General features: G+C 32.3%; 1 pseudogene; it reads right to left on the reverse strand.

Annotated features, from left to right (window-relative positions):
* Positions 1 to 272: 272 nt before the first annotated feature.
* Positions 273 to 26583, reverse strand: LOC141607799 (heterogeneous nuclear ribonucleoprotein 1-like; annotated as a pseudogene).
* Positions 26584 to 26870: the final 287 nt, after the last annotated feature.

Here is a 26870-nt window from a genome sequence, read left to right on the forward strand (position 1 = left end):
ATTATCTAGACATTAAATTATACGTCGAATCCAAATATGTCGTTATTTTAAAAATAAAGTTTCCTCTCAATTATCGGCTTTTGGCCAATTCTAGTAAAGGAAACTCCTGACGGAAAACACGTCAGCACCCGTGTTTTGAAAGTTCCTGACGGAATTTCCGTCAGGAAAGTTAACAGAATATTGACTTTCCTGAAGGATATTCCGTCAGGACTTTTCTATCAATAATGGAGTTTTGCCTGGTTTTGGGGAGGGAACATCTGACGGGATTTCTGTCAGTAATATTGTATAGTTGACGAATAATCCGTCAGAAACACGTCAGGCTGTGATGGCGCCATTGCTTTTTTCAACGCGCCAGTAACCTGTGTCAGATTCTGACGGAATATCTGTCAGTAGTTTTTACTGACGGAATCCGTCAGTATTCCGCCAGTTTCCCGAATTATCCGACGGTATGGAAAAAACGTCAGAATTTCCCGCGTTAGTTTTGTAGTGTATGTTTCTTACTGGATCCTAAATTTATATATGTACCTCTTATATATCTAAGATGCACTTAATGAGTTATAGACGGAAATTAAGGCGAAATACATTCGACGTACAATTTAATAATATATTTACACATGACATCTAGAGCGTTATAATAATTTTTCGTAATAATACCTGATAATTTTTCATATTATAATAATAAATAAAATTCGCCTCAATTTACTAAATAATTTTCGTTATAATAATATTACTTATAATGAATGTAAATTTTATATTAATTATATAAATTATAATTACAAATAATAAATACGATAGGTACATAAAATATTTAGTTTAATTTTTATCAAGTACATTTAACTAACCTAGTATTTACATTGATCTAATACTGAAGGTACATTGAATATAAGTTAGAAGTACAATTAATAATGATTATATGTACATATTGTTTTAACTCAGGTCTTAACAAAGATATATATCAAAAGATATACAAAATTGACAACAAGATGAATGTGTAATAGTGGTAATATTAATAGCATTCAAACTAAGAGGTTATGGGATCGAGCCTTATCAAAGACTTTTTTTGAGATTTGATTTAATAACTAGTTTTTATACTCGTGAAAAAAGCACGGGTCGCTTTAAATATTAAGGTGAAATTCGGTATTTTAATTAATGGTTGGTAAATTATTAAACTTCAAGCTTCATATTTTACTACACGTCATTTTAGCCGCTCCTTTTTACCAGAAACATCTTTAGAAGCTCAACGGAGTGCAAAGTAAAATAGCTTCATTTTTCGTTAATTAATAAATACACACTTTTCTCAAATTGAAACTTTTTTTGAGAAAAATCAAATACAACTTGATTACTGAAAACTAAACCGTGCTTATTTGTTTGGGTATGATGACAAAAATTGAGTAGCCTTATTACTATCATAATTTGAGTGAAGTATATTTAAAGTGCAATTTGACAACACTGTCAATTCACGGGGCACTGAAAACTAAGATAGTTATACATTTTAATAATTTGATCATTTACTACACCATTAAACTCATAGGAAATTGAAATTGCGGTATCAAAATCTTTTTTAGATCTAACCATCATGAAAATATGTTTTACAATAATGACAGTTATCTACTTGTCTAGAAATTTTGATAATCAACCATCTCAACTTCTTGTTAATAAAAACAGTTCACTTACACATTAATCATGTAAATACTTCACCTACTCCATAATCAAACATTTGAAAAACCAATAAAATACTTGAAATATTCTAATTTTTCGCTAATTTATGGCATTCTTGATCTATCGAGGGAATGACTTTTTCATTCAATGTAAACGCTTGTTGAATATTAGAATAAAACTCCAATGCCTTCTCCCTATCTATTTACTTTTGTAATCGATCAATTACTAAATGAATACATAGAAAAGAATTAGCGGTAAAAGTAATAGGACAAAAAAAGGAAGAATTCTTACCTTCTATATGGAATATAATTATTATGCAAATGCTTAATCTTTCATTTGTTAATTAAAATTAAAATATATTTATAAAACAGTATTACCCAAGACATATTAAGAGTCACTAATTTAACATAATTCATTAATTACTAACTAAATACTATGAATTATGTGACCACAATCCACATTAACTTCTAATAAGAATCTTCTAGATACATTGCATACATCTTTTGAGGTAAATGATGAAGAAAAATTGACATCCAAATACATTGGTGTAACCTTTTTACAACTTTATAATTTTCTTTGTTAAAAAAAGTTTAAGCAATAATTACCAAAAAATATTTTACCTTATATAAGATTCACAACCCCTTGACTTATTATATCATACAGTGAAATATTATTTGGTAAATAAATCTACAACGTGAAAGCCAATTTGGATTCTCTTCATTTTTTTCCTGCGTGTTTTCTCTCTAATACACTAATATTTTAATATATTTTTTGTTTCCATAAACATTACTTTTATAAAAACTACAACCATTAGATCGCGTCGAACGAATTCGAACTGTCATTCATAAATAAATGGAGAGAATTCAAATCGCGTGAAGGCAAGACACTCCGTTTTTTATAAAGCAAAACACATTCACTATTTATAAGTAATGAGAAATATAAATGAAGCTCACTTCCGTTTTTGTACTTATTAATAAAGAATAAAGTCTCCACTATATTTATTTTGAGATCAACAATCACCTAATAATTGTTAAAAACCATTCAACACCTGAAAAAAAATATAATATAAATGACAAAAAAAATAAGGATTATTGTCATGATAAAAAAATAATAAGGATTATTGTCATGATGGTTGAAAAAGTACATTGTGAAATTTTAATGGTTTTTCATAATTATCAACATTTATTTTTTTACCATTAATTATGAGAGTAACTTTTAAATGCGGAATTGATAATTTTTTTTTCATGTATACTACTATGCTAGTATTTTCACATGGGCTATATTTCGCCACGTCACAATTAATTGTTGCCATGTCGCATTTATTTTGCCAATGTGGCATTTAGCAAAAAATAAGGATTATTGTCATGATAAAAAAAAAGGATTATTGTCATGATGGTTGAAAAAGTAAATTGTGAAATTTTAATGCTTTTTCATAATTATCTACATTTATTTTTTTTACCATTAATTATGAGAGTAACTTTTAAATGTGGAATTGATAAAAAAAAAAAATTCATGTATACTACTATGCTAGTATTTCCACGTGGACTATATTTCGCCACATCAAAATTAATTGTTGCCATGTCACATTTATTTTGCCAATGTGGCATTTACCATGTCTACGTGGCTTTTAATGTTTAGCCTTTTAATAATATTTATAGATAAATCTAATGTATAAAATAAAGAAATAAATTTTTTTCATAAATATAGTTAACTAGATGTAGTTAACAATTTAACTACAAATGTTAAATTACTAATCTAGCCTTAAACTAACTAATGGAGATTAACTCTAGTTTGCCACATGTCACTATGTAATTGGTTGTGTATGGAAAAACCATACACCTCGTGTATGTGTATCATCTTCGTGGTGGGGTAGTATGTTGTAAATGTGTTTTTAATAACCCTACAATCAAGGAGCCCATTAGATTCCTCTAAAAAACACAACTTTTATACTCGTATATAGAAGATAAATTAGCAAAGCGTCAGCATTTAAATACATCATCATACACATGTAAAAACTAGGCGTCATAAGGACTGCATAGGTAATCGACTAACCTGTAATCACACTTTCCTATCACAATCTGCATAGCATCATCAGGGGTAATATTTTGTAGATGCTAGTTTATTTTTTGACATGTAAAAAAAAATCCTTTGTTTCTTCAAAAATTTAGGAGTCTTATTATAATTTTCGACTTTCAAAAAAAAATTCTATGAAAATTTTTAATTTTTTTTCTTTTCTTTCCACTTTTTTTTTTTTAAAAAAAGAACAACTCATTTGTGATCCATTCTAGAAATTCGCATGAGTCTTATTACATAGCCAGTTATTCCATTAATTTCAGTACGACACTCCCAGATTTTTTTCCATATAAAGTCGTGTCAACCAGTTTAAAAAAAAAAAGAGTAAGCACAAACATGTCAATAAATTAAAAAAATCACTCTTAGAGTCAATCTCATAACTCTGTTGCTAACATTACAAAAAAAAACATGTATTTCAGGTAAAGTGTCTAATTAAAATAAGACCACCCAAGTCCTTTTTAAGTTGCATAAATGAAAAAAAGAGCATATATCATTTTTATTAGTCACTTGCTCTACTTCTTACCCTTACCTAGTAGAATAGACTTGAAATAGTTCAGGGCGTATCTCTTTAGTGTAGATTAATCGATCTCTTAGAACCAGCCAAAACGAGGGCGTGCATCATTTGTCCACCTTTTCCATCTTCTGTGGTGTGATAATTCTTTGATCGCCGTGTCTCTAACTAGGTAACCTCTAGTGTTGAACCATATAGAATATATGTTTGTGTTTTGATGATGTCAATGTGCTTTATAATTTATATACTCGTTGCGCGTAATCGTTTGTTTAAGTCTTTTAGATTAGACTTATTTATTGCAAGCAACAAAGAGAATTGTGATGGAAGTATATGATAGTCAAGCCTCAATTAAAGATCAAACTATCTGAAAATTCATTTAAGTATTATGTGAAGACGAAGTCCGTCTAAAGAATAATCAAGCTTGGATGATAAAGTAGCCTATACTCGAAGATCTCCTATGAAGATTAGAATAGTATAGGTGATTGTCTCGTAATGGTATCTACGAATAAATTTCTTGAATTGGTAAAGTTATAGCTTTGCAGCTATAACATTACTAGTAAAAGCGTTTAATGTTATAGCTCTCCTAGTATAACATTGAGATGCTGAGTTTACTATACACGACATATATTGTTTTAAAATTGTTTTTGAAAATTGTTTAAAGTTTATTTTAAATGTTTTAGTACGAGTATTTATTAAATAAAGCCCGGTTTAGTGCATAGTTCGGTTTTATGTTAAACGTTGGTTAGTAGTTGTTTTGGGTCAACTTATGAGTTGGACCATGCTACTAATTAGGGTTTTAACATAACCTCTCTTAAAACCTAAATTCTAACCCATATATTGAGTTAGGGTTTGCACGAGTCACAAGACATATGAGCCATGACATCTCGTGTAACCTAAGGTATATTTTTGTAAAGATTTTATTCTGTAAGGAATATCTTTACATATCTTATATATTTTACTTAATATATTTGTTTATGATAAAAGATATTCTTGTTATAGAAAATCTTATCATATCTTAGAATTTATGGAAAAGATAATAATTGAATAAGTTATATTCTATCTTTTGGAATATTCTTTTATTATCTTTTAGGCTTTAAGGAAAGAAATAATAGAAGATTTGATTTCTTTACATATCTCTTATTTCGGCCATTAGGGTTTCACGAAACCGAGTGTCCCCTGCTCTTTCCTTCCTATAAATACTTTGCCTTTGCAACATTTAAATTAGAGACCTTAAGCATAAAATTGAATCTATAAATATAATTAAAAGCATCCCCTAAAATGGCTAATAAACGCCACGCGGACAAATCCACGAAGGACTGAAAAAAGCCACCTGGATTTTGATTACCCCACATGTTGTACGCGTCAACTGCCACCCATCATTTTCTACCTGCTAAGAGACAGAGAAAGCGAAATAAAAACGTTAAGAAAAAAAGGAAAACAAAACATTTTTGTGTTCCTTCATTTCCCTCTTCACTTAACTTCAGTTAAATCCTTAACCAAATTGAAAGCCCATATTGAGTGCCTACTAATTATAATTGCTAGGTTGCCAAATTCATCACAATCACTGTTACGAAATTCAAAAAAACAGTACAAAAATCAACCCTTAATCTTCACTCTCTTCATATACCTCTGTCCGAAACCGAAGTCACCATTATTCACCATCAAATTACAACGTTTATTCCCCAATATTTCATCTCTATTATATTCAAATTGCTTGATATTCATCTCCGTATTGAAATCAAAATCAATAACCAACTCTATTATATCCAAATTGTTTGATATTCAAATCAGTATTGATAAAACAAGGTCTTCAGATGCTCTCGGGCAGAATCGCAATGGAACAATTAACCATTTGATGTTGAATTAGTTACTCTGATTGTGAATAACTGTGAATAGCCGTCTGTTGGTAGTGGTTTTATTTTCAGGGAAACGGGTTTTTATTATTACTGGAGAAATAATGAGTTTGCTCATATTATATGCGACAGGTATGCTTATTCACCATTTGCAACACTCGGCTTTTGGTGTGTTTGATCGTTGTATACAATTTGACGATTGCATTGCGTGTTGCCTACTGTTTACTTGCATTGCTTTATTGTAATTGGCTTTAAATTGTTGTCGTGCCGCAATTTCTAACAGAATCAGCCTGAGAATAATGGACTCCAATCATCGCTATGGAGTACTGTAATTCTATGGAGTTGAAGTGATTTCGGCAAAATTTACTTTCTATGTGTTCATGAGAAGCTTGAGATAGATGTTTCTTCGTTGTTTGCAAGATTTGTTTGATTAATTTCTTGATGTTTATGTTTAATACCGTCGCCTGCTTTGCTGATTTATCGATTGCGTTCTTATACGGAAAATTCACTTCAATTTGTGAAAATTCACTTCACAAGAAATTTGAGATTGAAGTTTCTTCGTTATTGTTTTCATATAAGATTTGTTCAATTAGTTTCCTATTATTTACGCTATTTATGTTTAATACCGTCGCCTGCTTTGCTGATTTATCGATTGTGTTCTTGTGCGGAAATTCACTTCAATTTGTTAATATTTCCCTGATCTTTTGAATTCGGAGATTTTTGTTTGAGAACTTGCACAAATGTTACACGATCGCTCCTCTGTAGAAGTTTTGATTGAATTCGTTGAAATTTTCAAAGCATTCGTAGTTATACGTAATGTTGTGTTCTTGTGCAGAAATTCACTTCAATTGTGTTCTTGTGCGAAAATTCACTTCAATTTGTTAACGACTTGTGTTACTTAGATCTATTATATGTAATGTTGCTCTCATAATTTCGAGAAACCTCGCCTGTAAACACATGTAGATTTAGGGAGAGCACAAAATAACCCATACGGAGACAAAACAAGGGACTCACAAACACCCGGCATTAATGGAAATACGGATCAAGGGGATACATGCGAATAAATACCACCAGCTCGAATGTATACGCCGACAAACACAAAGAAACAGATGCAAAACGGAAAGAATGACAACAGCCAAACCATGACAGAATGACAGTATGATTGAGGACTTCGTCTGGCAGTAGACGAACATTAACGATTGAAAAATTGGGGATATAATTCAGAATTGGTGGATGTATTCGAGAACCAGCTAACGGGACGGAATGACAACAACACAAACGGGATAGAATGATAACACGATTGATCAATTCATGATGCTAAAATCGATCATTTAGGGTTAAGAAAATGGGGATCTAATGCGAATTGCAGGAGGAGTGAGAGATCTAAAGTGTTTTGTGGTTGCGAGACTGTGTGGTCACCGTGTAACATAATAAAGTGATTAGTTTAAATTTATTTCGTTTATTTCTCAGTTTCTCAAAAATAATACATAAAAACTGTGATGAAACCGTAATACCCCACCAATACAACTACTAAAAACCGTATCATATATACATTAAACCATTTCCAATAAACGGAAAACAATAGACAAAGAACCGTGTCTCCTATCGTACCCATATAAAAACACATTAACAAAGTTTTTTGCTAAACCATAGCGAAAACAAACTAAAATTAGCATTCAAAAAAAGACCAACACCATTACGGTTCTAAACCAACAAAAAAATAAAACTAAAGAAACAAACACCGAGGGCTAAAAAAAAACTGTGAATCCCACGGGTCCCAAAACTAGTTATTTCTCAAAAAGCAAAACCGTGTATTTCAAGCAGAAAATCGATTTGCAATTTTAAAAGGTCGTGTACTTTAAACTCGTATATTCATTTGTTAAGTTATCGTTATAATATAATAGTGCTCAATAGATCTCTTACTTGTTCATTAACGTGAACCTTTGTAAGAATCATTAGTGCTTTCTTATTAGCGTAAGTTAGTCACTCGAGTATTTAACGGTACTCATTGAGTAACAACTAGAGTTAGTTGTATGAGTTGGGTTAGTAAATTTGTAGTCCGTAGAAAGGTACTAAATTTATTAATCGAGAATAGTGGACGTAGGTTTCGACTTGTGAAAATGAACCACTTCAAAAAGCGTGTGTCTCCTCTTTTTCGTTCATTTGTTTACTTTGTTCTTATTGATCATTAGTTAATTAGTTAAAGTTTAATCAATAAACTTTAAGTAATTAATTATATTCATACAATCGAAAAAGTTTAAAAAGTTTTCTAGATCCTCAATTCACCCCCCCTCTCCCCTCTTGAGTATTTTGAATCAATAGACTCTTCATCTAGGTTTGGAGATTCCATCTTTCTACCTGATTCGTTCATTTTCCATATTTCAAATGACTACCAGATTCGTCAATTTTCCCAAATAAGCACAACTTGTTTTCTACAAAATTTGTCAATTTTCCATATCTCAAATGACTACCAGATGAGCACAAACTCATATGATCGATCATTAGCAAATATTATCATTCACTCCCATTGATGCTAGAAAAGTAGCTCGCCCGAGGGTCAAACTAGATTCCATTAACACCCGTGCCTAAACATACCAAATAAGGCACGGGAGAGCGCACTCCATGCTGTTAAAACAAGAGAAGTGATCATTAATCCCTTAGAATGAACTTAAGATGTGAGTCAAAGTACCAATACAAGCTCAAAAATACTCAGTCGAAGTTGCAATCAACTCTAATGATAAAAGTCTCAAAATTCAAAGACTAAAATGATCTCAAATAGATTCAAATCCAGTGTCAAAAAGTCTAAACAAGTCAAAGACAAAAAAATTATGATCTCAAAGAGATAGAAATTCAGTGTCAAAAGACTTAAAAATTCACAAGACAAAAAAATTCCAGCCAAAGTTGCAATCAAATCTAAAGTCAAAAGTCTCAAAAATTCACAAATTAAAAAAAAAAATCCAGTCAAAAGTTGCAATCAAATTGCAGAATAGTCATTTTTCATCTTTCAGACGAGTCCATCATCCACTGTTACAATGTCTCCATTCCTATTGGGAGGATCCTTTCATTCATTTAGGCGAGTGAGCGAGGCACAGAGGTCTCCAGTGTCTTCTAACACCATAAAACATTCTAATCCACTCCATTTATCACCCTCGTTTAGCATTTAAGAATTCGGGGTATGTACACTAAGTTTATACGGTCACATAAGTATTTTGTTTATGTGGTATTAGTTTTGCGTAATTGGTCTAAATTCAAATGTTTAAAAAAAAAATACTCCTAATTTACATTCATCATATGCATCATATTTAGGACATGCATTTACATTTTTGGTGTCATATATTTGTCACTAACTGCTCCAGACCGCAGTCGACTACTTTGTCAATCATCTTCCGGATTCATCCAAAGTGGTGGCTTCTCTTAAAGTCTCATTTTTTTCTCGTAAATAAAATTTTGCCAAGTTCAAATTCAATGATTGTGAAAAATTCCGGCCTAATCTTTATGCGAAATAAAATTTTGCAAATTTCCAACCTATTTCAGTCAGTTATTGTGGAAAAAATTCAATCTAATCTTTTCGCGAAATAAAATTTTGCAATTCCCCAGCCTTATTCGTGAAATAAAATTTTGCGTTTTTAAAATTCAACGTATTACGAAATCAAATTTTGAAATTCAACTTGGTCGGCATCCCCTGACATGCATCTATGTTCTTAAAATAAAATTTTTTGAACTTGCCTTTTTGCGAAATAAAATTTTGCAATTTTTGAATCATTTGGTCGGCAGGCCTTGACATGCATCTGATTTTTTTTTAAAAAAAATTGCTGAACTTGCCTTTTGTGAAATAAAATTTTGCAATTTTCAGATCCTTTGGTAGGCAGGCTTTGACATGCATTCGAGTTCTTAAAATAAAATTTTCTAAACTTATTTTTTTGCGAATTAAAATTTTGCAATTTTCGAATCCTTTGGTCGACAGGCCCTGACATGCATTGAGTTCTTAAAATAAAGTGTTATGAACTTGACTTTTTGCGAAATAAAATTTTCAAATTTTCAAATCAATTGGTCGGCAGGCCCTGACATGCATTTGAGTTCTTAAAATAAATATTTCTGAACTTTCTCTTTTGCGAAATAAAATTTTGCAATTTTCAAATAAATTGGTCGGCAAGCCCTGACATGCATTTGAGTTCTTAAAATAAAATTTTCTGAAGTTGCCTTTTTGCGAAATAAAATTTTGCAAATCCTAGTTTGTAAAATCAGATTTTACATTCTAATCCCTTTTGAAAATAAAATTAGGTTTGTGACCCGTGAGATTCACGGGTTTATCTGTTTTAGTTTTGTTATTTTTATCGTATTGTTTATATTTTTCTGAGCAATTAGTTGATCCATTTAAAAAATATAGTCTTGAAATACATAAAAATTAGTTGGTTAATGCCTTATTTCTTTGACAATTTTAATTTATTTTCAAAACTATATATTCTATTTTAGTTGTTATTTTGATTACTATACTAAAAACATGTGGTTTTTAAAAAAGTTACCTTTCAATGAGTCCAGTAATTCATGACACTATGTAAAAAAAATTAAATGCTTAAGATTGCTTTTTGATTATATTGTGTAGATTTTGTACTAAATTTTCTATGTAAAAGTTTGAACGTCGCTTTGTCTTCCGCCAAATAAAGTTAGTAAGTAAAGACGAAAGGGCAAATTAATGCATAATGTTGAATTATTTCTCATTTTTTTCTTCTTCTCTTGCGATTAATAAATCTCACAATGTAAGGAGCTTAAAACATATAAAATTATAAGGTTTTTTTATCTTCTCAACCTTTTAATTGTCATAAATCATATAGTAGCATAGTTATGAATTTTAATAAATGCTAGTCTTACTATATCATCTATACGAATTTGTCAAAAATTCTAAATTTGTTGTGAAATAAAGATAAGAGAAAGTTAGAGAGAATATAGAGAGAGACAGAACTGTCTCCTTATTCCATTATGAAGGGTATATATATACAATACAATGGGAGAAAGTTTCCATAAGACAATATATTCTAGAGTATTCTAAGATATGGACATTCATATTATATTTACATTAATAATATTTCATAACACTCCCCCTTGGATGTCCATTATTGAAGAAGATGCCTCGTTAAAAACCTTACTAGAAAAACTCTGTGGGAAAAAATACTAGAAAGGAAAAGAGTAAAATAATCTTCAAACACGCATCATAATAGCTGCCTCGTTAAAACCTTTCCATGGAAAACCCAGTGGGACAAAACCATGGATAAGGAAAAAGAGTACAGCGCGTGTCAACTCCCCCTGATGATTACATAACTTGATAAATCTTGAAATGATTCATGCTTTGACATAACTTCTCGATTGTTGAAATATAATCCATTTTCGTTGATAAATTGATATCTTCAATTAGTAGAAATTCTTGATAACTTCAATCATCATAATTCATCTGAACTCACGATCTCGATCTGACAATTTCAGAATAACTCTTGGATCTTCATTTCAAATAATACTTCCAAAATTATGATGGAGTTTCTCCTCAATATGTAACATAACATTATATGTCGAAAATAATTGTCATCTCAATAATAATGACATTCATGACTATAGCGTAATAATGCGCTTATAGTGCTACCTCGTTAAAAACCTTTCTAGGAAAAACCCATTGGGACAATAAACCTAGTCGAAGGGAAAAAGAGTGTAGCCATCATTCCTTAATCCTTGTCTTAAGGAGAACAATCCGATAATTATTGAATAAATCATCCAATACCTTTGAGCGGTTTTCTTTGCTAAACCATATATGTATGTATGGATTGACATTCTCATTGTAGACTTAACTACATTAATTTTTAATCGTTATGGTACTTATGGACCATAAGCTAATTTCACATGTTTAGCAAGAAGCTCATTTAAATCTGAATTCTCATATGCTCAAACTTCAGGTTGAGACAATAACTTTTCAAATAAACTCTATAGGAGATTTGATGTTCCATTTAGGAACTAATCACAATATCTTTCAATCGTATTGTAGAGGTTTATATATTTCATCAAGAGTTTTCAATAACTCAATTGATCAATCATTAACAATTGATGATCATTTATAAGAGGCTCCTACAGGGAGTTATCCTCAAAGTAGTAGATCATAATATAGTTCTCCTTTCCAACATTATTCATTCAAAATTATATTATGAAACATGTGCATGCATATGATGTGAAACTAAGTTTTAAATAACATATCCTAAAATAATCCAATAATAATGTATATAGTAAAACTAAATGCAATGATAAACTTACTATCTATATGCACATGATGATGACTCGATAATATAAACTGTACAATTTTCTTTTCGAATATTTATAATTTAAATTGACTTCAGGTCAATAACTGGACATCTAGTCCATGAGCTCATTTATAATCATTGATCATATGTCGACAATCAAAATGGACTTAAATAAATTTACGATCCCCATTATAAAGTCCATAAAATATCGCGCGCAAATGTATGTAGGTTCCATAAATATATCGATATAATTTCATCACTTCTTGATGATATCAGTACTGTTTAATGATATTTGAATCTGAATATGTATGTGGTACCATTATATTCATTTAAGCCATCTATTATCCTTCAGATATCGTGTCACTTCAGAAACACTTCAAATATAGCAATTATATGTCATACCAACTGCTTAAACTTGCTATTTCACATTCATTGGAACTGTCAATCATATTGACTTTTATTATAATACACTTCAAGTGTATATACTTGTGTTAGTCTGGCAAAACATATGGTTATATAAAATTCAAAAACCTCTACTCAATGAATTTAACGTATAACCTTCTGAACTTTTGGTTCAGTATGGGATCAATTTTGTTTTTACCAGCTTTAACTCACTTTTCTCCCCCTAAGGTGGTAAAAACTATAACCAATGTATAGTCTAAATATTTATCATAACCACCTTAGATCTCAATTTCTCATATCATCGATGAGAATTTATATGGGCATATTTGTACTATAACAGATATTTTTGGAAGAAATGTGTAATGTAGTTGGATTTTTAATGTGCTGATTTACAATGCCCAATTTAAGAGATCAATGATTTTATATAAAAATCTGAATGTGATTTTTAATCACGGGAACTACTCAAAAAAATCATTATGTGATTACACTCAATATAATGTCAATCCATACACGAACATTTAAGTTCTTTATTCAATATCGAGTAGTGTTTAGATCTCCAACATCATACATACTCAATCTCAGTGTAGTGTCTTGCCTTTAATAAAATTTCTACACGAGAAAATTTCAGCACTTATCTTTTCTTGAAGATAAACTCAAGGTTTATCAAAACGGGTATAGTAAGAATCCGGATGGCTTTAATTTGTCACGTCTGAATCATTTCATGTCAACTTTCTTAGTTTGTCAAAAATACACGACAATCTTTAATAAGAATTGGATATATCTCAATAATTTCACTTATCGCATGCCATATTTTTGTTGACTATATTCATCATGCTAATCTTATGATTAGTAATACTTTATCCAACCGGATAAATGATGTGATCATATGACACAATAGGTGTCTCATATATGTAGGCAAGACTCGTCAATACTCCAATAGGGAATATATTACTCTTTGAGTATTTTCATATGACCTTTCATAAAATATTCACTTTCATGAGATATTTTCATTTCTTTCAATGAACAAATTTGGCTCAATAAGGCCACATCATTAAGCTCAGTTAAGGCTTCTTTACTTGGCTCATCAAATGCCATATTATAGGCTCAATTAAGGCCGCAATGTTAGGCTTATCATAACGCCATATTCTTGATCTGTGTTACAAACAGAGTCTTTATGAGATCAAATTTCATATCTCATTATACTGTTCAACTTCAGGTGAACAAGAATCAAGTCGCAATTAAATTTGCCTTTTATAAAGACCGCTTTAAACTCAACAACGGTTCATATTCTCATAGACGTGGACTTCTGGCCACTAGCATTTACACGTGGACTTCTGACCACTTATACTTATACAATATGAATATATTGTACTGATGAGACGGTGTTAAATACTTACACACCCTTAAAACTTTGAATTTCAAGTCAAAGTTATTATATGGACATATCTTCTCATCTTTACAAAATAGATCTTTTGGAACTTCAGGTCCAAATAAAATTATATGATATGTCCCTTTTGCAAACTTGTTAACCACTTTTGTGGAAATTCACTTTCAAAAATTCGTTATAGATGAAAGGAAAGCATCATATCATACAAATCATCAATTTTAATATAACGCCAATATATATGCATGAGATCACTACTGACTAAGGATTAGTAACATCAAAGAGAAATTTAATATGATTAACATATATAAGAAACTAGATTAGATGAGACCAACCAAATAAAAGAGAGTAGCAATATCACTGCTGGGTTCTATGTTGCTTTTTCTCGTTATCGTCTAAATCATGTGAAATTATCATTATTTTCTTTTGGATGCTACAAGTTAATGATAATTTTGTTTTCTTTTCTCAGTCAATTAGATTAACCATATCTCAATAGACAAATATGAAGTATAACAGAAACGTACCTTAATTAGCAAAATAAAAATAATAAGATCTGATATGAACCTCCTGATTATCAGATCTAATTAATTGTATGAGATAATAATAAGTAGGTTGTATCTAGAAAAAAAAGTAATAAGGATGGTTAGAGACTCGTGCTGATAACGTGTTGTGAAATAAAGACAAGAGAAAGTTAGAGAGAATATAGAGAGAGACAGAACTGTCTACTTATTCCATTATGAAGGATATATATATACAATACAATGGGAGAAAGTTTCCATAAGACAATATATTCTAGAGTATTCTAAGATATGGACATCCATATAATATTTACATTAATAATATTTCATAACAAAATTTTATATTTTTGCATAAATGATAAAATGAGTTAAATAACAGCCTACTACAAATCTCATTGCAATATCTTATGTGTTATAAGACATATGCATTAGATAATATAACATGTACACATAAATATTACTAGATATTAATTTACATTTTGCCATTATCTATGTCAATAAATTTTTTTTGTCCAACTTGTTAATAAGATTGAGACCTCGCAACTCCAATTTCATTCTATGATAGCTATTTTTCAAAGGAAAAATGATGAATAGAAAAAACACATACCCAAATAAAACATACATTTGAAAGTTCCTGAAATACTAAATTTTATTTATGAACCTAAAAAAAATTAGTCATTCACATTCATGTAGTCAATTTTGTAGTTAGTTTATAACATAGTATTGAGTGGAATGGAGGGAATATTTGTTTAAGCAATTCTAGTATTTATCTTCTTCAAATAGTCTTCTTTCTCCAATGAACTATCCCTAAAAAAAATCCACTAAGTGATTAATAAAAAACAAAATGGTGGAATTTGAATTATGTAATATTAACCTTATCGTTATTAATTTAAGTTTTCCCTTAAATAATTTAAGAAATAGGGTATTGAATAATAAAGATGTAAGTATATTTACCTCTGAATAGCACAACTCTACAAATCTTGATAGCCCCTAAATTAGAACAAAACAACATATATGTGAAGGTTAAAATTGTGAAGATTACTTCATACCCAATGGAACTTAAAATAAACAAATAAATTATTAATTTAAAATCTTAGTACACTTACCTTGATGTTGAGACAATGATAAGAAAGATTATTAACACACACACACACACACACACACACACACACACACACACACACACACACACACACACACACACACACACACACACACACACACACACACACACACACACACACACACAACACACACACACACACACACACACACACACACACACACACACACACACACACACACACACACACACACACACACACACACACACACACATAGGGTCGGGATCCGGTGAGAACCACTAGTATAATGAGAATTGTGAGCACCTCTCACAGCTATAGATCTTAAATAAATGAATGGCTGAGATCATACCACATCTCCGTCCTACGCTCGTTTATTTAACAAAATTACGCTATCTCTTACTTTTTGTCTCTAATTTCTCTCTCTCTTCACGATCACCAAGCTTCTTGTAATTGAAGAACAAACTTCAATATCTGCTACTTCCTTCATTAATGGAGACGCAAAATTGAACCCTCCGTCACCGTTCATTAATTTCGAGAAGGTTTGTTTGATTTCTAAATCAATTTCCTTGAATTTCCATTTTATGTTTTATGAATTTGTTAATTCATTAACAAATTAGGGTTGACGAATTGTTAATTCGTGATAAACTTTCGGAATTGATGAATTATGCTTGTGAAATTAGGGTTTCTCGAATTAAATTGGGGAAACTGAGAATTAGAGTTAGGGAAATTGAGAAATTACGTAAATGGAAAAGACAGCCCATATGTGTTAATCTATGATTGTTATATTCCAAACTTGAGTAGATAATGGTTATGTTACTAACAACCAGTACTTGAAAAGTGAAAACATGATGATTTGAACCTAGCAAATATGTTAATCTCCGCATAAATGGCACATTCGACATGATACACATCCTTTGCAGGAGGACTAGTGATCTCCTATTTAGACGGGTTCTGCTTATCAACAACATCGACGGTCCAAATCCATGACTTTAATATCAGACGGTCTCACTGACTTTCAGTCAACCTCCTTCTCTATCATGGATCATTTCCTTAATCATCTCTGTTTTACTACCTTCATCAGGTTCCACCTCTTTATTTTCTCTTTTTACTTTGCTTTCGGATTCTAATCATATAGGAGTAATTGACTATATTTTCCCTTCGTCCCGGACAGTTGTTTAGCTATTCCAAATACGAGTTCAAAATTTAGGCAGATTTGTTAAAAGTTAATACTCCCTCTATCGCGGTCATTTTCAAATTTGTACCTTGGATGGACTTGCTAACGAAGAGTTTAATTCACAAAATTCACGGCTTATGGTGACGGTCTTATATGCGAGATCAACTAATTGACCCTAGAATTAAACCAAAGATTCATTATTCATTTTGTGAACAACAGATTGAGGTTTAACTTCGGAATTAAAGTTAAGTTTGTTGTAATAAATTACTAAGTGTCTAAGCATGCTATTTTCTGAAAGCCATTTGTTTTATATTCGTATATTTGCACCCATCAAGTGTTACTGAAACACCTCTATGCTTTTGTCCACCTAAGAATGACTATTTCTCTCCCGCTACCCGCTAGTTCTTTTGGTGGTACTTGGTCTAGGATCGCTACCAATATTTGTTTGTGGTGTAATGTCGTTGCTGTTGCAGACAACATCATCTATTTCCGTGAATGGGACTTTCAAAACCTCCTCTTGCATATGATTTGTGGTCGCATACATGGGTTGAAGTTGTTGTTGATCTTAGCCGTGTCGTAATAACTGTTCGTGAGTTTGATAGATTATTTACATTGCCACATGGTAAGAGGTTCATCTGTTTTTCCAGTTAGGTGCCACTCCGTCCTCTTGTAATCAAAGATCCCCCATATGTTCACCTCCTCAGGTTCAGACTCCGGCGCACACCGGATCTCTTAGTCATAAAACTCACTACTATTGATTACCAGTCATACTCTGTTCCAGCTTAAGGTATATGAAGTGATCAACTATATATACTACTTTTTAGCATAAAGATGAGCAAAATGCACAAAATATCAGCTTTAACTACAATTGTTTTGAAACATGATATGCTACAACATAGACCTAAAAAGCGCATCATTTGGATCCAACTCCAAAAGCCAATTAACTCAAATGGTAGAGCATTGTGCAATGCACAAAATATGGGTTCGACTCCCATATTGGCTATGAAATACCATTCTTTCTTTTAATTTTTTTTTCAGTCAAGAAAATTTTCTATTAGCCCTTCTAAATTTTAACTAAGGTTTATCCAAATACAAGTTTCCTATAAAACTACCAAGCTAGGATATGTAGCCTAATTACTTGAATGCATTGACTAATGATTGCTATATCATGCTCTCCCTGTCACAAAGAGTTACAACTCATAAACTGACAACAATATAACCATTGTAGAGAATCTTACTCTGATGGAAAACAAAGTTTCATAGTAGAATAGTTATGCCTTGTATGGGTATTAGACTTTGAACCCCTTTTCCAACTGTTCTCTTAATTATGGTTTTGCTGCCAGTACAACTATCTTCTAGAAATCTTCTTTGTAGGAATTCTTCTATTTCAAGTATGGCATGTGTGGGATGCAATCATGGAATTTGTTGTTTGATAGGCTATATGGGATTTGAACCCATATCTTTGTGCAAAATTAGCACCTCGCTCTACCATTGAGCTAATAGCCCTTAATATACGCTGTACATAACACAATTGCTCCAAAGTGATAAATCAAAGCATATAATTAATGTCCTTATAGGATGGCTCATAATCTAGCCCGTAATGCTACGTTTTGAGCTCATCTACGCACACTATCAAAAAAATAAATGTCTGTAATGCAATTGAAGAAATTTTTAATGCACGTATAACCTTATTTCATGCACATATAACCTTATTTCATGCACATATAATCTTATTTCATGCCCATATAAGCCAACACCAAAATGTGTTTAATTTAATTATTATTTATCTAAATTTGGCATTTAAAGCAAAAATGAAAATAACCCAACACCAAAATGTGATTAATTTAATCATTGTTTCTTCAAGTTTAGGTCCGCTTAATCCAACCGTAAACCCTTTCCCGTCCTATATTTTAGGATACGGTCCCCTTTCACTTTTTAATGCACATATAATCTTATTTTATGCACATAGAACCTTATTTCATGTATGTACGTGGTTGTTAATGCACATATATTGCTTTTTCATACATCTACACAGCTTCTTCATGCACTGATAAGGCTATTGCATCCTAAACCCTTGCCATTATTTTTGGGAATGGATCAAAGACAAAAAAAAACTATTAACCCTATTAAGCCCAGCAATAGGGAAGTTGAATCCCTGTACATAACCACTCAGAAAACTATTAACCCTATTAAGCCCAGCACATAATGGACTTTTAGGCCCTGGTTATACATCCTAAGGAACGGCTCGCTTTACCTCATCTATTTTACCATGAAGCTCATGAAAAGTTCTAATCATTGCTCTCTCTGCTACTTCTTCTAAGTCAAAGGTGATAAATTCGAAGCCACTTGGCCTTTGGGTATTATGGTCATACATGACAACTACATCAGTGATAGTCCCAAACTGAACGAAATACCTTTTAAAGTCTCCCTCAACCTAAGCATTGTTGAATGCTAAGCCTCCAACAAATATCTTGTTTGTGCGCATTGGTGATGCATTAGGGCTGCCATGGTTTCTGCTCACTATTTATAATACTCCATATATTATGGGTATTTTATATTTGTTATTACATATTTCTTTTAGAGATTTATTAATTTTAAAATAGTCTTTTATTATATTTCTCGGTTTCTTTAGAGTTTCTACATCTTCTTATAAGAATAAGTATTCTATTTAGTTTTGGAAAAGGTAATTAAGGATAAGTCTTATTCTATAATGCATCTTTTATTAATATCGTCATCTTGCCCTATGATCAGCCGTCAAAAGTGTGTAAGCCATACTTTTCTTTTAAACCCTCTTGCGCACTAACCTATCCAGTTCCTCGTTCTATGTCCATCGTTTTTTCTTGTCAAATTATTCATCTTTGATAAATACCATCTTTGCTTTATTTAAATCCTATAGTGGATCTTTGTACTTCCTCGTTTTTGATTTTTGATAGCCATGCTGCCATATCCTCCATTAACTATGATTCCTCTGTAAAGCCATCGTGACGGCAAAGTGTTGGATCGTTTCCGAGTATTTTTGGTCGGGTTTTCTAATTTAAGGTAACACGATTCTACCAGTCCTAATACTCTTATTATTGTTCGGGGTTACATGTATATTTGACTTTATTTGTCATTGGGTGATAATAGTGATTAATTGTGTGGTGCAATATTATGTATACTAGTAATTCCATGTTTTTCTATTCTTAATTTTATTACTAGTGAGATGGGTTTGGTAACTTGGTTAGTTTTAAATGGTATATGATGTGAGGTATTTGGTTTGAGTAGTAGAGATTATACGTTTTATTGCAAAGGAAATCTTGTGAAAAGAATAGAGTGACTATTAGACATGTGTGTATGCGAGAGTTCACGAAGTGGGGGTCTTAATGCCGAATTCCAGCTTAGCGCTTAAGTGATGATTTAACAAACATGACAGGAGTTTATTTAGTCCATTAATATGAACCTTCTTGTAAGTTTGGAGGCTCGTACTTCTACATGGTACCAAGATTGGGTTTTATTGCTATAATCGTTAGTGTGTTTTTATTTGTCGTATTCTTAGTTAGTTAATTTAATTCCCGAGTTATTTAAAATAATTAGAGATGGGTTTTGAGTCGGGTTTGTTAAAATGGAAAAGCTGCTATATCGGGAAAGTTTCCATTTAAGAAAACTTTCCATTTAAAGAAGTTTCTATTTTTAGTAACTTTCTATTTTGGAAACGGGAATAGTTTAAGTAATTGTTTATCGTTTACTTATCTTTCAGAGGGCGAATTTGTTGTGGAATATTACTGAGAACCCGACTATTTGACTGCAGTACTGAGGTAGGGGAATACACTGAATGAGTTCTTACGATTATAAAGAGTTGGCATGTTCGGTGATTATATGACATATCTAATTATCTTATTTATCTTGTTGAGCATTATTGTTTCATACGTTTCATACATTGCATTTGCATCGGAGTTGGAGTTGGAGGAGATGAGATTATTGCGTTTAAGGCCCAGCGGGTTCTGCAGACTTGCCCTGGTGTCCTCGGCCACTCTAGCCGGTATATCGACGGGTCGATTGATATAGTCTGCCGGGGATCGGTATGGTGGGCGTTCGGGGATGTGTGTGATGGAGTTGAGATTGGAGGATCATATCATTGCATTTTTTATTATATCGTATTACCTACTCAACCTCGCGGTTGACCCTGTGTATTCGTGTACGCTTGTGATGATCCATTTACTGGGGAGCAGATTGACAGGTTGTTGAGACATATGGAGCTGGCAGGGGAGAGAGCATGGATCACCTGACATAGAGCTAGCCCACTTTTATTTCAGTTTAGCTATCAGACTTTATTTTCAGTTTTGGGACATGTTCCATTTGAGTTGTAAACATTTATAACTTTCAATTTAAAGTACTGTTTATTTTTCCTTTGTTATCTACTGCCTCGGGTTTCCGAGATGGTAACACCCTTCTTTATCTGAGGAGTCCTAGTCCAGGCCCTTAAATAGATGGGGGTGTTACAAAGTGGTATCAGAGCGAACGATCCTCAGGCCTAAAAATAAATGAACAAAAATAATGAACATAGGAAGAGTCAAATAAAATGAACCGAGGCTAGTAACTGTTAGGAGCCCCCAGGATTGGAATGAGTTAGGGGCCCCCTCATACCAAGCCACTGGCCCTTTCAGTCTAACCTGGTAACCCTTGAGTGATGCGGAGAGTGGGTAGTAACAAAATAAAGGATTAGACCTTGCCTATATTATACTAACAGTTTTGCAGGAGCGGAATGAGGTAAGTAATGATGTGATACATGGTTAAAGATGTGCAACGAAAGAATATGGTTGATATTGGCATGCTGACTTATTTGAATAGTTGAGTGAAATTTTAGTGTATGGATGACATGAGTTGTGAATTATGAATTATATGATGATATGCATGCGGCTTTCTGATCCCTGAACCCTTAGGTAGAGATATAATATAATGATATGTTTAATGAGTTGATGATAGAGGCACCATAAGCTATGACTACCTAAGAGGTTAGATGTAGGAGGGATATAACCATGATTAACTGGAATGGTTAGTAGAGCCAACCAGGCTATGTTGTTACATGATGAAGAATCAAGTTAAGTCCTATGTGTAAAGCTAGTAGACCGAAACGGGTGTCGTGTCCGTTGATAATTGTTTTGCTGATATTCTAAGTGTGTATATACTTCTTGTTGAATGTCTTATTCTTTGCAAGAGTTTACTGTTTTGCTTACTAGGCAAATGTGATCGAATTTTGAGATTTATGATTGTTATTATTTTACTAATTGCCTTAGCAATCCAGGTCTAGTGGTATGTGGAATGTGTTGCCCTAAGCCATGAATGTTATATAGTTGTGTGTTGAAATTTTCATGCCAATTTTTACGTCTAATTATATACATTTAATTTAGTTATAAGGTTAGTATTCAATAAGTGACACCTTAGTGATTTCTAGGAAATATTTTCGTATTTAAATAAGTTGTGATTGTTACGATGAGAAACTAATGCATTGTCTATACATACATGATTATTGAGTTATTTAGTTGATTTTATTTTCGATTTCGCAATCTTTACCGTTTTCTAGATGGCAATTACATGTATATGGTGCAACGTGATTTCTATGCCTCAAATGATATGTAACATGTGTTGGAGGAAGAATGGTTGTGTGATAATGTGAAGTAATTTAAAGGAACAAAAAATTCTAATAAATTCCAGAATGTTACCTTGTTTGTACAGGCTGCCATTTAAAATGTGTTCTCTATATGATGGTGAAAATTTTATGTGTGATAACATTCTGATTTAGGTTTTCAATGCTTTTAGTTTCATGCTAATATGAATTATATTTTGAGAGAAATAAATATTTTAGTTGACAAAGTGGTCGATTGTTACTTTGCACATTCTGTTTCGACCCATGTTTTTGAAAAAGAAACCATTTAAAACGTGTTTATTTTTTATGCATAATTCCAACTCCACTGTTTAGAATATTCATTCACGTTTTCAAAATGATAAGCCACGTAAAATCTTAACGAGTCGTTATTTAATAGTGATTTTTGCAAGTTGCCCAATTTTCTGTCTAATTGCTGTAAAGTTTTTGTTCCGACCAACTGAGTTGTAAAATTTGTTATAAATAAATTCCTTAAGCTTTGCAATTGATTCTCTTTCCTATGATTAGTTAATTCATTATATTTCCTAAAAACGATAATAGCTCGCAAAATAGATAAGCGGTTATTTAATTATGAATTTTGAAAGTTGTTGCATGATGTTTGATTGTTGAAATTGTAAGTTATGTGAGTTTCATATAAAAGTTTAATCAAATATGAATTATGTGATGTAACCATGTAATACTCTGATATAAATTCTGTAGCATGAACGGTAGGCATATGATATGAGTATGAACCTTGTTATATGATAATATAATCTTATTTGTTTCGGTGAGTTTTATGTAAAGTAGTCTCAATTATACAAACGCTATTACATTGCTTGAATTTTGCCTAGTGTCTTTCTCTAAACCTGATTTGCAGAAATATGGATTTTACTTCTATGATATGATTACTGATATGAAATATTTTAATTCGTCAAGTATGAACTATGAGTTAGTTGATTGTCTACATTGATGTAAATGTGTTAATTTGGTGTCAAAGCATCCAAGTATTTGTTACCTTGATTTTGTGTAATGCGTAGCATGAAATTGACAAGTGTGTTTTGTTACTTGAAAAGTCGGATGCTAGTTGCCAGTATAGAGTAATTAGCTTATCAGATGATTTGTGCCTATTGTTTCAATAATCTTCTTGAACATTGGATGTGGAATTTTATAATGGGGTTACGGGGACGTAACCATGTTTTAAGGAGGATAGGATTGTAAAATCTTGATGGTTTACGATCTGGCTAAGTGGTATGTTATGATTGGCTGACTGAGAATTGACCATGCATGGAGTCTGCTGTTTTAATTTGTTATTATTCGGTCAATGTTGTGGTTCTTTAAGTGCCACATACTCCTGTCGTATGTTCAACTTTGGGGAAAAGTTTCTTAAGGGGGATAGAATATAACACTTCGCGTTTTAGAGCTTATGTATACGTACTACTTGTGTTTGTCTTATGCTTGTGGATGTTTGGTTATCGTTACGGGGTGGCGAACTTCGGGACAAAGTTCATTTTAAGGGGGGAAGATTGTAATACTCCATATATTATGGGTATTTTATATTTGTTATTACATATTTCTTTTAGAGATTTATTAATTTTAAAATAGTCTTTTATTATCTTTCTCGGTTTCTTTAGAGTTTCTACATCTTCTTATAAGAATAAGTATTCTATTTAGTTTTGGAAAAGGTAATTAAGGATAAGTATTATTCTATAATGCATCTTTTATTAATATCCTCATCTTGCCCTATGATCAGCCGTCAAAAGTGTGTAAGCCATACTTTTCTTTTAAACCCTCTTGCGCACTAACCTATCCAGTTCCTCGTTCTATGTCCATCGTTTTTTCTTGTCAAATTATTCATCTTTGATAAATACCATCTTTGCTTTATTTAAATCCTATAGTGGATCTTTGTACTTCCTCGTTTTTGATTTTTGATAGCCATGCTGCCATATCCTCCATTAACTATGATTCCTCTGTAAAGCCATCGTGACGGCAAAGTGTTGGATCGTTTCCGAGTATTTTTGGTCGGGTTTTCTAATTTAAGGTAACACGATTCTACCGGTCCTAGTACTCTTATTATTGTTCGGGGTTACATGTATATTTGACTTTATTTGTCATTGGGTGATAATAGTGATTAATTGTGTGGTGCAATATTATGTATACTAGTAATTCCATGTTTTTCTATTCTTAATTTTATTACTAGTGAGATGGGTTTGGTAACTTGGTTAGTTTTAAATGGTATATGATGTGAGGTATTTGGTTTGAGTAGTAGAGATTATACGTTTTATTGCAAAGGAAATCTTGTGAAATGAATAGAGTGACTATTAGACATGTGTGTATGCGAGAGTTCACGAAGTGGGGGTCTTAATGCCGAATTCCAGCTTAGCGCTTAAGTGATGATTTAACAAACATGACAGGAGTTTATTTAGTCCATTAATATGAACCTTCTTGTTAGTTTGGAGGCTCGTACTTCTACATGGTACCAAGATTGGGTTTTATTGCTATAATCGTTATTGTGTTTTTATTTGTCGTATTCTTAGTTAGTTAATTTAATTCCCGAGTTATTTAAAATATTTAGAGATGGGTTTTGAGTCGGGTTTGTTAAAATGGAAAAGCTGCTATATCGGGAAAGTTTCCATTTAAGAAAACTTTCCATTTAAAGAAGTTTCTATTTTTAGTAACTTTCTATTTTGGAAACGGGAATAGTTTAAGTAATTGTTTATCGTTTACTTATCTTTCAGAGGGCGAATTTGTTGTGGAATATTACTGAGCACCCGACTATTTGACTGCAGTACTGAGGTAGGGGAATACACTGAATGAGTTCTTACGATTATAAAGAGTTGGCATGTTCGGTGATTATATGACATATCTGATTATCTTATTTATCTTGTTGAGCATTATTGTTTCATACGTTTCATACATTGCATTTGCATCGGAGTTGGAGTTGGAGGAGATGAGATTATTGCGTTTAAGGCCCAGGCGGGTTCTGCAGGACTTGCCCTGGTGTCCTCAGCTACGAGCTGGTATATCGACGACGATCGATTGATATAGTCTGCCGGGGATCGGTATGGCTGGGCGTTCCGGGAATGTGTGTGATGGAGTTGAGATTGGAGGATCATATCATTGCATTCTTTATTATATCGTATTACCTACTGAACCTCGCGGTTGACCTTGTGTATTCGTGTACGCCTGTGATGATCCATTTACTGGGGAGCAGATTGACAGGGTGTTGAGACATATGGAGCTGGCAGGGGAGAGAGCATGGATCACCTGACTTAGAGCTAGCCCACTTTTATTTTAGTTTAGCAATCAGACTTTATTTTCAGTTTTGGGACATGTTCCATTTGAGTTGTAAACATTTATAACTTTCAATTTAAAGTACTGTTTATTTTTCCTTTGTTATCTACTGCCTCGGGTTTCCGAGATGGTAACACCCTTCTTTATCTGAGGAGTCCTAGTCCAGGCCCTTAAATAAATGGGGGTGTTACACTATTTGATGGTCATCTCTAGGAACAACCTTCTTTGCCTCAACCTAAACATATGCATGATGGCATACTTACATAGAATTTAAACATGAAGACAGTGGCGGATAATTAACAACCGAAGACAGTACTTTCGCCAACTATACATTTACAGTTGTACTGGACATCAGTTTACAGAAAGTAAGCATTCTGAGATACTCAAATGTTACATTCAGGCACATTCGACAGACAGATATGCACCGTTACTATTACTACCAGCGATTAGTCTATTACGAGTACTACTGATGCAATAAAGAGCATGACAAAGTTGATATGCATGATTGGCTTACAGTTCTACCATCAATGACATGTCTTTCTTTGCGACAACCCGTTCTCGCAACAGTAAAGTGTCCATATAGATAACAAAAGCAAACCCACAAGCACGTCATGTAACACAATCCTTCATGATCACAGCTTCCACAACCTCCCCAAACATTTTGAAGTATTCTCTCAGACGATCCTCATTAGTGTCCCAAGAAATCCCACCTATAAAAAGCTTCCCTGGTTCCATTTCTGCAATTTCGCCGACACATACATACAACCCATCATCATTGTACTAACACAAGCCAAATAAATAACTTCTCCAAAGTTGCACACAGTTCAACTTAGCAAATAAATAAATTCAGTCTCTAATTTCATGATTTCAACCAATTTAGCAAATTTCTCAACTTCCCCAACCCTAATTTCTTAGTTTCCCCAATCTAATTCACAAAAACTCTAATTTCACAAACATAATTCCTCATTACAACTTTAACACATTAATCTAGGCCTAAATTCAATTAATTTTATCGACAAATA

The sequence above is a fragment of the Silene latifolia genome, chromosome 10 (genome assembly GCF_048544455.1).
Source record: "Silene latifolia isolate original U9 population chromosome 10, ASM4854445v1, whole genome shotgun sequence".
In the NCBI taxonomy this organism is placed as follows: domain Eukaryota; kingdom Viridiplantae; phylum Streptophyta; class Magnoliopsida; order Caryophyllales; family Caryophyllaceae; genus Silene; species Silene latifolia.